We start from the raw sequence: 9,348 nt of genomic DNA, 5'->3' as shown, positions 1-9,348 counted from the left end.
TTTTGTTAATTTTCAAATCACACACACAGACACACACACTGTATATATATTTTAAAAAATGCAGCAATGTGTAAATGATGTAAAAGATGAGTTTTTAAAATGTGCTGCATGGATACCACTGCACTTCATTTCAAGTAATCTGGGAATCTAGTATCTGTTATTCTACCTTTTACTTCCTCTGAAAATCTATAAATGTCATGTGGCTGAAGCTGCTTTTCTTGATATTTGATGATGATTGTATGAACTTTATGAACCCCTGTGTATAAAACAGATTTTGAGGGGAGGGCTTTTCACATTCAGTGAGCTGCACTGAACCTCACTCATTGTCTTAACCTGCAAGGGATTCAGCTTCAGTGATTTCAAAGAGCTTTTGATCTCTGAGGCAGAGACAGTTCAGTCCAAGAGACATGACATGTCGACATCCATCAAGATCTCCCATCACAGATATTAGAATTCTTAATTAAAGCAGAGCTCTGCTCAGTCTGCTGCTCTTACTCTCCTTATGACCTGATTATTATGATTGCTGATTGATCACATTCTTCAGTAGAAAGTAATTTGTTGCTGAGTCTATGGTTAAAATTGCCATCAAAATAATTTCTTTCCAACAAAATAATCCCAGGAAGTTGAAAGGGGTGGAAACTAAAGTTATGGATTTTCACCATCATAAAAATGAAGGAAATTAAACCCAGACCTATTACATCTCAGACCACTTTACATGTGGTTTGAGATGTACTTTTTGCACAATGAGATTCATGATTTTCTCTGTAATTCACTGTTGTAGTATGATGTTGTACAAGACATGCAGAGGTGGAAATAAGGCAGATATACCAACCAGGCCCAGGAGCATGGATAAATGATCAAACAGGCCCTCCAGGCACAGGCCATGGGGCTAAAGGAGTCAGAGGGCCCAAGCCTGCATGTTGTATGACTAATTATTAACTAAATTAATTATTAATATTCTTGGCGGAGAAGTCAAAGGGTTCAGTCAAAACAAAGAAAGCCGCCATGACACTTTCCTAAGCTGATGTGTCTGGGATTGCTCAAGGTGCTGTAGGACAGGGGCCTTTTACGGCACCTGTGCCTGTGGAGGTGTCCGTTATCTAATGATTTCTGCATGCTCTCATTCGTAATCTTATTTTGTTTTTTGTTTGTGTGTTTGTTAGGAAACCCAGATCAAGCAACAGAATGACTCATGGAGAAATACCCCCAGAGGAGCCTGAGGGGGGGGAGTGAGAACCCCAGTTCAATGAGGATGTCAATAAGGTGCTTGAAGCATCTGTGGAGGGAGACATGGAGGGAAGGCTGCAGGCGATGACAACCATCATCACCAGTCTAGCCCTGAAGAGGTTTGGTGTATAGGAGAAAGAGGCAAGCCTGAACACCTTACAGCATGAAATTAAGGGCAGTGAAGATCCAACAGGAGCTGAAGTCCCTCAAAAAGCAGCACAAGGAAGCCAACAAGGAACAGCACCACCCCTTGGCAGAGCTGTGGACCATCTTGAGGAAAAGACTCATGACTCTGCACAAAGCTGAATTCCACCAAAGACGTCGGAAGGAGCAAGCCAGAAAGTGGGCTTCCTTCATAGCAAATCCCTTTGGCTTCACCAAACCACTGCTGGGGCAGAAACAGAATGGGAACCTGGCCTGCTCAAAGGAGGAAATCGACCTGCACATTCAGAACAGCTAAAATCAATCAATCAATTAATTTTTATTTATATAGCGCCAAATCACAACACATAGAGCAGGTCTAGACCATACTCTTTAATTTACAGAGACCCAACAATTCCCATGAGCAAGCCCTTGGTGACAGCGGTAAGGAAAAACTCCCCTTTAACAGGTAGAAACCTCAAGCAGAACCCGGCTCTTGGTGGGTGGCCATCTGCCTTGACCGGCTGGGTTGAGAGAGAGAAAGAAAGAGGGCGGAGGGAGAGGGGGAGGAGGAGAGGGGGACGGACAGAATAACAACAATCACAACAATAACAATAACAGCAGCAATAGCCAGGGAAGGACACCAACAGGACTGCGAAGGACCACAAAGGCTTGGCCTGCAACCCAGGGTTTCTTGTGAGATAAGAAAGCACAAAAAACTCTGGCACAAAAATAATCCTACTTTATTTAATTATCTGTACAAGCATCTTGAGGGTACAAAAACTCATGCAAGGCTTTTATTTTTCCTTAGCTAATAATACAACCCGACCACACATTTTAGCTAGTAAACTACTGTCCACTTTTAATCTTGATGCTGGCATGGTGAAACGGGTACTGGACTTCATAACATGTAGGCCCCAGACAGTCAGGGCTAATGATGCTCTATCCCAGAAACGATTGTCATCCACAGGCTCACCCCAGGGGGGTGTCCTGTCCCCATTACTGTATATTCTATATAAAAATGACTATCAGAGTAACTAAAATGACAGGCATCTCCTGAAGTTCACAGATGACACTGGGGCGGCTGTGGCTCAGGAGGTAGAGTGAGTCATCCACTAATCGGCAGTTCGGCGGTTCATTTCCCGGTGTGAATGATTAGATTTCCTCTGATGGGCAGGTTGGGACCTTGCATGGTAGCCCCTGTGCCTGTTCAGTGTATGAATGTGTGTGAATGGGTGAATGTGATCAATCAATAAAGTCTGCAGAGTGCCAGGGCCCTCGGACCCGATCAGGGACACATCAGCCTCCAATCAGGGCTTTTATGGATGACCTAACAGTCACCACAGAGTCAGTGCCAGGATGCAGTTGGATCCTTCAAGGAATGGAAAAACTTATCTGGTGAGCTTGGATGGGCTTCAAGCCGGAAAAGTCACGATCACTCATGCTGAAGAAGAGCTGAGTCATGGACAGGTTCATCTTCAGCTACGATGAGTCACTGATCCCAACTGTCTAAGAGAAACCAGTGAAGATTTTGGGCAAGTTCTTTGACAGCAGCCTCAAGGACTCCATATCTGTTCAGTCAACCTGCCAGGAACTGGAAAGAGTGGATATACCAGCATGGTATATTGCCAAGGATACTCTGCTCCCAGCTCCACCATAGAGACCTTGTAGAAGAAGGTCAGTGGCTGTCCCAGGAGTTTGCTTGGGTTGCCCGGAAACCTCATCAATATCACCCTCTATGGAAACATCACAAAGCTTCAGTTACCCTTAAAGTCTTTGGAAGTGGAGTTCAAGGTGACACACACAAGAGAGCTGATGTACAGAGACTCTAGTGAACCAAAGGTGGCCCAGGCAGAAGTGGTGGTGAAGAATGGAAGGAAGTGGAGAGCTGAGGATGCTGTCCTGGAAGCGGAGTCATGACTGCTCCACAGTTTTGTTGGGAGTAGTGACCCATGGGAGAGCAGGCTTGGGAATGTTCCCAATGCTATGGTACGAGAAATGCAAGGGGATGGAGAAACGAAGGCAGATTCAGGAGGAGGCAAGGGCTTCTGTGGAAGAAGGAAGGTCGAGCAGAGCTGCTGATATGAGTCAGCAGGGGGTCCGGACAAGGTGGGAGTAAGCCATGGACCAGAAAGTCACATGGACAAGCAGCACCGCACCACATCACTGTCATGTTTCAGGTGGCATACGATGTCTTGCCCAGCCCAGCAAACCTCTTTAGCTGGGGCAAAGTGGAGACTCCTGCCCAAAAGTACTTGACCAGAGCCAATACACTTGGCGCCATAACCAGGTGCTGAAACCTATTGCAGAAGCAAGGGAATCAGCAGCCACAGCCCAGTGCACACCACCACCTGTGCAATTGTTTTTGTCAAGGCAGGAGAGCAGCCATGGGTAGAACATAAGAAGGCAGCAGGGATCCTGGTTGACCGCCCAGGACTGGCAGCTCTCTGCAGACCTGGAGAAACAGCTGAGGTTTACCTGTGACATTTTCAGTACCACTCTCAGGCCAGATATCCTCCTGGTCTCAGAGAACACCAAAAACATCATCATCTTGGAGCTGACAGTGCTGTGGGAGGACCGTATGAAGGAGGCTCATAAAAGTAAGAGGACTAAGTATGAACAGCTGGTCATCAACTATTGCATGCAGGGCTGGAAGGCTAGATGCATGCTCATCAAGGTACATTGCAGACGATTCATTGGGCACTCACTCCACAAACCCTTAAGTGTGCCGGGCATCACAGGAGTAGCAAGGAGCAGAGCACCACCACTGAAGCAGCTGAGAATGCCTCAAGGTGGCTCTGGATCCAGGAGGACAAGTAAGTGCCAATTGAACACAAGCTGTTCAAAACCCAAAACACCCAATAACCCCAGGTTACATCATTGTCGATGTGTGCAGGTGCATCAGAAGATGTATTTAAATAATCTTACATCTGTGAACCTTAGGTAGTCACCTGGAAGGCTTTTCCAAAAATCTTGAAAGAGTTCACACATATGCTAACAAGGCTGGTTTTCCCAAAACCCATCTCAATTGAGTTTAGGTTGGGTGATTGTGGAAACAAGGTTATCTGATGCAAATAGCCAATAGCCCTTACATGGCCTGGAGGTGTGCTTTGGGTCATTGTACTGTTGAAAAACAAATGATGGTCCCACTAAGTGTAAACCAGATGGGATGTTGTGGTAGCCATTAGGGGTGTGCAGAGAGCCCAGTATTTGTATTTGTATCTGTATTTGTTGAGGCAGCGAAAATATTTGTATTTGTATTTGAATAAAAGTGGAAATTGTGGAGTGTGGATTAAAAATCCTGTTTTTGTTTTTATTACCTTTTTAATTTTAGAAAATTAAAGTGTTACAATAAGTGTTCATCAATAAACTACCTCACGAAGGAGGTCCCCACACCAGGTCTCAAACTGGAGTCTCCCAGATCATAAATGAGTGCATGGACTATTGAGCTAAAACTTTACTCATCGACTCATTGCAGACAGACCTCTACCTATTTATACACCCATAACATAGAGACAGCACACACAACATGTAGGGTAGAACGTCAAAGGTGGTTATTGCTTTGCATTTTTAATTTATTGCCTATTTTTTACAACCTAACTTTGTGGAAAGGAGAAGGGGAACAACAGGTTATGGAGAGTGGAGAGCACGCTGTGCACATTGCTACGTGCACAGCGTGCGCAAGTTTGTTGCTCTGCTCCGAGAGTAGTTACGCCAAGCCACAATGCCATTACACAGCACAGCAAAATAAAATAAGTAGTCTACCTGTTGGAGGTGTGCTGGTTGTCTGCAGCTCCTCATAAAACATCTCACTGTGGTTATTTCTGGTTGTACTAGTCCTCCCTGCATCATTTCTAACTGATCCGCTGAACAAATAGCTCTAATAGCTCCATATGTTGTTGTTCCTACCAGTTTTTAGCACAGCCAACGAAGCTCCGCTAAGCCAGTGAGGAACTTGTTTTTACTTCCTTTGAATTCTTCACAATAAAAGTCTCCCATTATTTAGTCATTTAAAAGCTTTTAATTTGAAGCAGTAAAGCAGGAAATGTTTGGTTTGTAATGATGGTAAAGTTACACAACTCTGATACGTAAATCTGACCAATCAGAACAGAGTGGGCCTTAAAGAGACAGGAGCTGAAACGTAGTGTAAGAGAAACCGTGTATATTGAGGGGCTGCATAAGGGCCAGTATAAGATAAATAAGGAGTTTTTTTATTTTAAATCGTGCAGAGCTACTCCAGTGGAGTCCAAAAATAAAAAATTAGAGCTGAAATGAGCATAACAGTTCCTCTTTAAGTGACTGCACTTAAAGATACTTTCATAGTTCTTGAAATTTGACTGACCTCTATGTTTTAAGTAATGATGGACTGTCATTTCTGTTTACTTGGTTGAGCTGTTCTTGCCATAATATGGATTACTACAATACAGGAATAGGGCTTTTCACTGTATACCAACACTACCTCGGCACAACACCACTGATGGTCTCAAATGCATTAAGAAGGCAAGGAATTCCACCAATTAACATTTGACAAGGCACACCTGTTTATTGAAGACCAATCCAGGTGACTATATCTTGAAGCTGGTTGAGACATTGCCAATAGTGTGCAAAGCAGTCAACCAGGCAGACTTTTGACTGGTACTATACACGGTACCAGTTAAAAGTTTGGACACACCTTCCTCTTCACTTGAACGCGAAAGTGTGTCCATTTTTCTTGTGGCAAATTTTTGATGTTATTTAACCTTGTGGAAAATAACATTAAAAATTTGCCACAAGAAAAACGGACACACACAGGTTTTCAGGTGTACGTCAACAAGTAACCTCTGTCAATAAAGATATACCAGGGCGGTGATAGACAGGTAAGTAAATAAAACAGGAAATAATACAGAAATAATAAAACAAACAAAATATACCCCCCCCCCCCCCCTCTCTAAATTCCACTATACATGCAGGATATATCCTAACAGTATGTTGCAAAGTACATGAACAACAAACAAACAATGACGAATCGTACAGCTCTGGGAAACCGGATAACACAATGATCAATTTCTCTTGTATTGTCAATATGGAATGGAACAGATGTTTTCTAGGAACTTTAGTACAGTGGTTGGTGCAGGAGAAAATCAAATCCTGCTCTGCAATTGGTTACTGCTTCGGCATCAGTGGTGTCGCTGCTAATTTGCATAAAGTTAAACTCTGCTCAACTTGAACTTGACGCTCTTGGCACTGGCATCACACTGCTTGCCTCTGCCGAGGCATCTGAAGCCCTTCGTTGCCAGCTTTCACTGAAAATGAACGACTGCTGGCTGCTTTGTCACTTATGAATCTTGGGTGTGAATGCACAGTTAGAGATAGGTGCTCCTGGACGCCTCCCTCTGGAGGTGTTCTGGGCATGTCCAGCTGGTAGGAGACCCTGGGCAGACCCAAATCACGCTGGAGGGATTACATATCTTTCCTGGCCTGGGAACACCTTGGGATCCCCCAGGAGGAGCTGGAGGGTGCTGCCGGGCAGAAGGATGCCTGGGTTTGGTTAATCAGTCTGATGCCACCGTGACCCGGTCCTGGATAAGTGGGGGAAAATGGATGGATAGATGGTGCTGGGTAGATTTTGTTTTTATTGGTGTGATACTTGGAGACAATTGCATGTGCCAGTGGCTCCAGTAATAAAATAAATACGATTGCATCATCCCCCTTACTAATTATGGTTATTTACATGTTTTTTACATGTTAGTATTATTACCCCCTTTGTTTTATTTAAAGCAGGACAGGAACCACACACTTCATTGAGGTGGTTTTCCAATCTATTAAAATCCTTTCTAAGCAGATGCAGTTGTCCTGGAACATATAAATCAATCTTATTTCTTGCTAGTAATGTAAGGAGGCTGCTCTTTCAGCTGATCCAGTTTTAATCGCAGGATATTATTCTCATTCCCTAGAGTGTCCTGATCAATTTTGAGTTATGATAGAATTTTGGCAGAGTCATTAGTAAAGAATTCAAGAGTTCCCAAACTCCCCTCACATTTCTCCACTTTTGATTTTAGACTTGCAATTAGTTCATTCACAGGATGCAGGTTTGTGTAAAACTCATCAGATATTTCTTCGCAGACAATTTTGTTCAGTGTTGCACATTGTTTGTTTGGAGCATTTTGCCGGCATCGTTGCATTGCTTTGTAAAACATGAAGTGATACTTGCACCTTACCATGCACCTTGAGTCAACCATCCAGTATTTATAGAGAAATGGATGAATAAGTCCTTAGCCTACTTAATAACTTAATTCAATAAATACGGATTGTCTGGACACAATCTCATTCATTCCATGCCACCGGAACCAGAAAACAGCCACACTGACCGGTGCTGTATATATATATATACACACACATATATATTTATACCATGGTCTGGGTGTATAGTCTCTGATTGGCCGGCAGGTGTGCGTTAAAACCGTTTAATGCACACATAGTTCAGTTCAAGTTTAATCATCGTTCGAAATTTATCCACTACCCAACTTGTAACCATAGCAATATTAAAGAGCACAGCTCTTAAAGCTTACTTGTTATGAAGTTTTGAAGAATGAGATGCAGCAGAGGAAAAAGAGATAGAGAAGAAAAGAAAGACACCAAGCAAAAAATGACACAAGGAACTGATACCTGAAGAGCATAAAATGATAGAGGAAAAGAAGGATAAGATTAATACAAAAAAGCAACAGAATGGGCAGTTGATATACTGAGAGACTTTGTCTACTAAAACCAAGGAACATTGATTTGGTGACATACTCTGTGGTTATGCTCAATGACACCTTACATGAATTTCATGCCTCGGTTCAGGCTGGTGGCGAGTATAGTGTGGCAAGTTGTCATGACAACGGTAAGCTCTTGCTTCATAACCTTTCAATTTTGAGTGCAAAACTGTTTTGAGTGCAAAACACTAAACCAAAAATTTGTGAAAGCTTTTATTTTATAATGTTGGCAAATGACCATGGTATAAGTGGGATAATCAACTTGTAGGTGTGAGTTAAATCGTTTTAAGGCACGACATGGAACACATACTTGCCTCCATGAACACCTACTTGTTGATTATCCCTTATATACACACACACACACACACACACACACATATATTTACATATATATATATATATATATATATATATATATATATGTGTGTGTGTGTGTGTGTGTGTGTGTAAGGGATCCCCACACAAATAACTGACAGTGACAGACAGGAGTCCCATAGGCCAGTGTGCATGGACCAGAAGCGGGCAAACCATCATCATATCATCTGTCCAGTTTGTGCTTATGTGTGGATGTGGTGGATGTGCACTCAGTCCTCTCTCTTCTGTGAATGACCTAGTTCCACTGCCTGAGGTCACTGTCTTTGATCACTTTCTCTTCCACGAGATTGGGAGCTCCCAACCAAGCCCCAATGTGAGTCCTGCATGGCTCATATTCAGGCATCACAATTGTTGAAGTTAATTGGATTATTTCTGTTTTGAAGACAGGGAAGTTCAAAGACATGAGCTTAAAGGTGTGAAAATTGAAAATAAACAGCAGAACACGGAACTGTCAGAAGTTCATTCCCAAGTATGCAAGGATGCAGGAGGTCAGTAGGTGAGAGAGGGACAGTGAATTAAAAGGTTTTAATAGATGAGGCTTTCTGTTCATTCCAGTTATCCCGTTAATATGATCACATGAGCACAGTAGGAATCTCCTGCAGAGACAATGTGCTGGTGAAGAAGTGCCGCTGAAGCCTAGTGGAACATGAACAATTTTGTTTGGAAGCTTGACTTCCATTGCATTTTATTGGTTGTAGCTGGCTGACCAATCAGATGAGCCACGCAGTGTGGAGTCACAGATGCAACCATCCAGTCTCCTTTCGACACCACCGCTTGTTGCCAGGGTTGTTTGTGCCCTGCGGGAGGAGAGGTGGAAGTAGAGCAGAAAATGTTCATGGAGAATAGACGGGCTGCAGATCTGCCACCTGAG

General features: G+C 43.2%; 1 pseudogene; it reads left to right on the top strand.

The window, feature by feature from the left end:
* The first annotated feature begins 2,051 nt into the window (after positions 1-2,051).
* LOC122992407 lies at positions 2,052-4,598 on the top strand (annotated as a pseudogene).
* The last annotated feature ends 4,750 nt before the right edge of the window (positions 4,599-9,348 follow it).

Source organism: Thunnus albacares, chromosome 11 (assembly GCF_914725855.1).
Source record: "Thunnus albacares chromosome 11, fThuAlb1.1, whole genome shotgun sequence".
Taxonomy (NCBI): domain Eukaryota; kingdom Metazoa; phylum Chordata; class Actinopteri; order Scombriformes; family Scombridae; genus Thunnus; species Thunnus albacares.
Note: the sequence above shows the minus strand (reverse complement) of the source record. Positions and strands in the feature narration are given on the sequence as shown.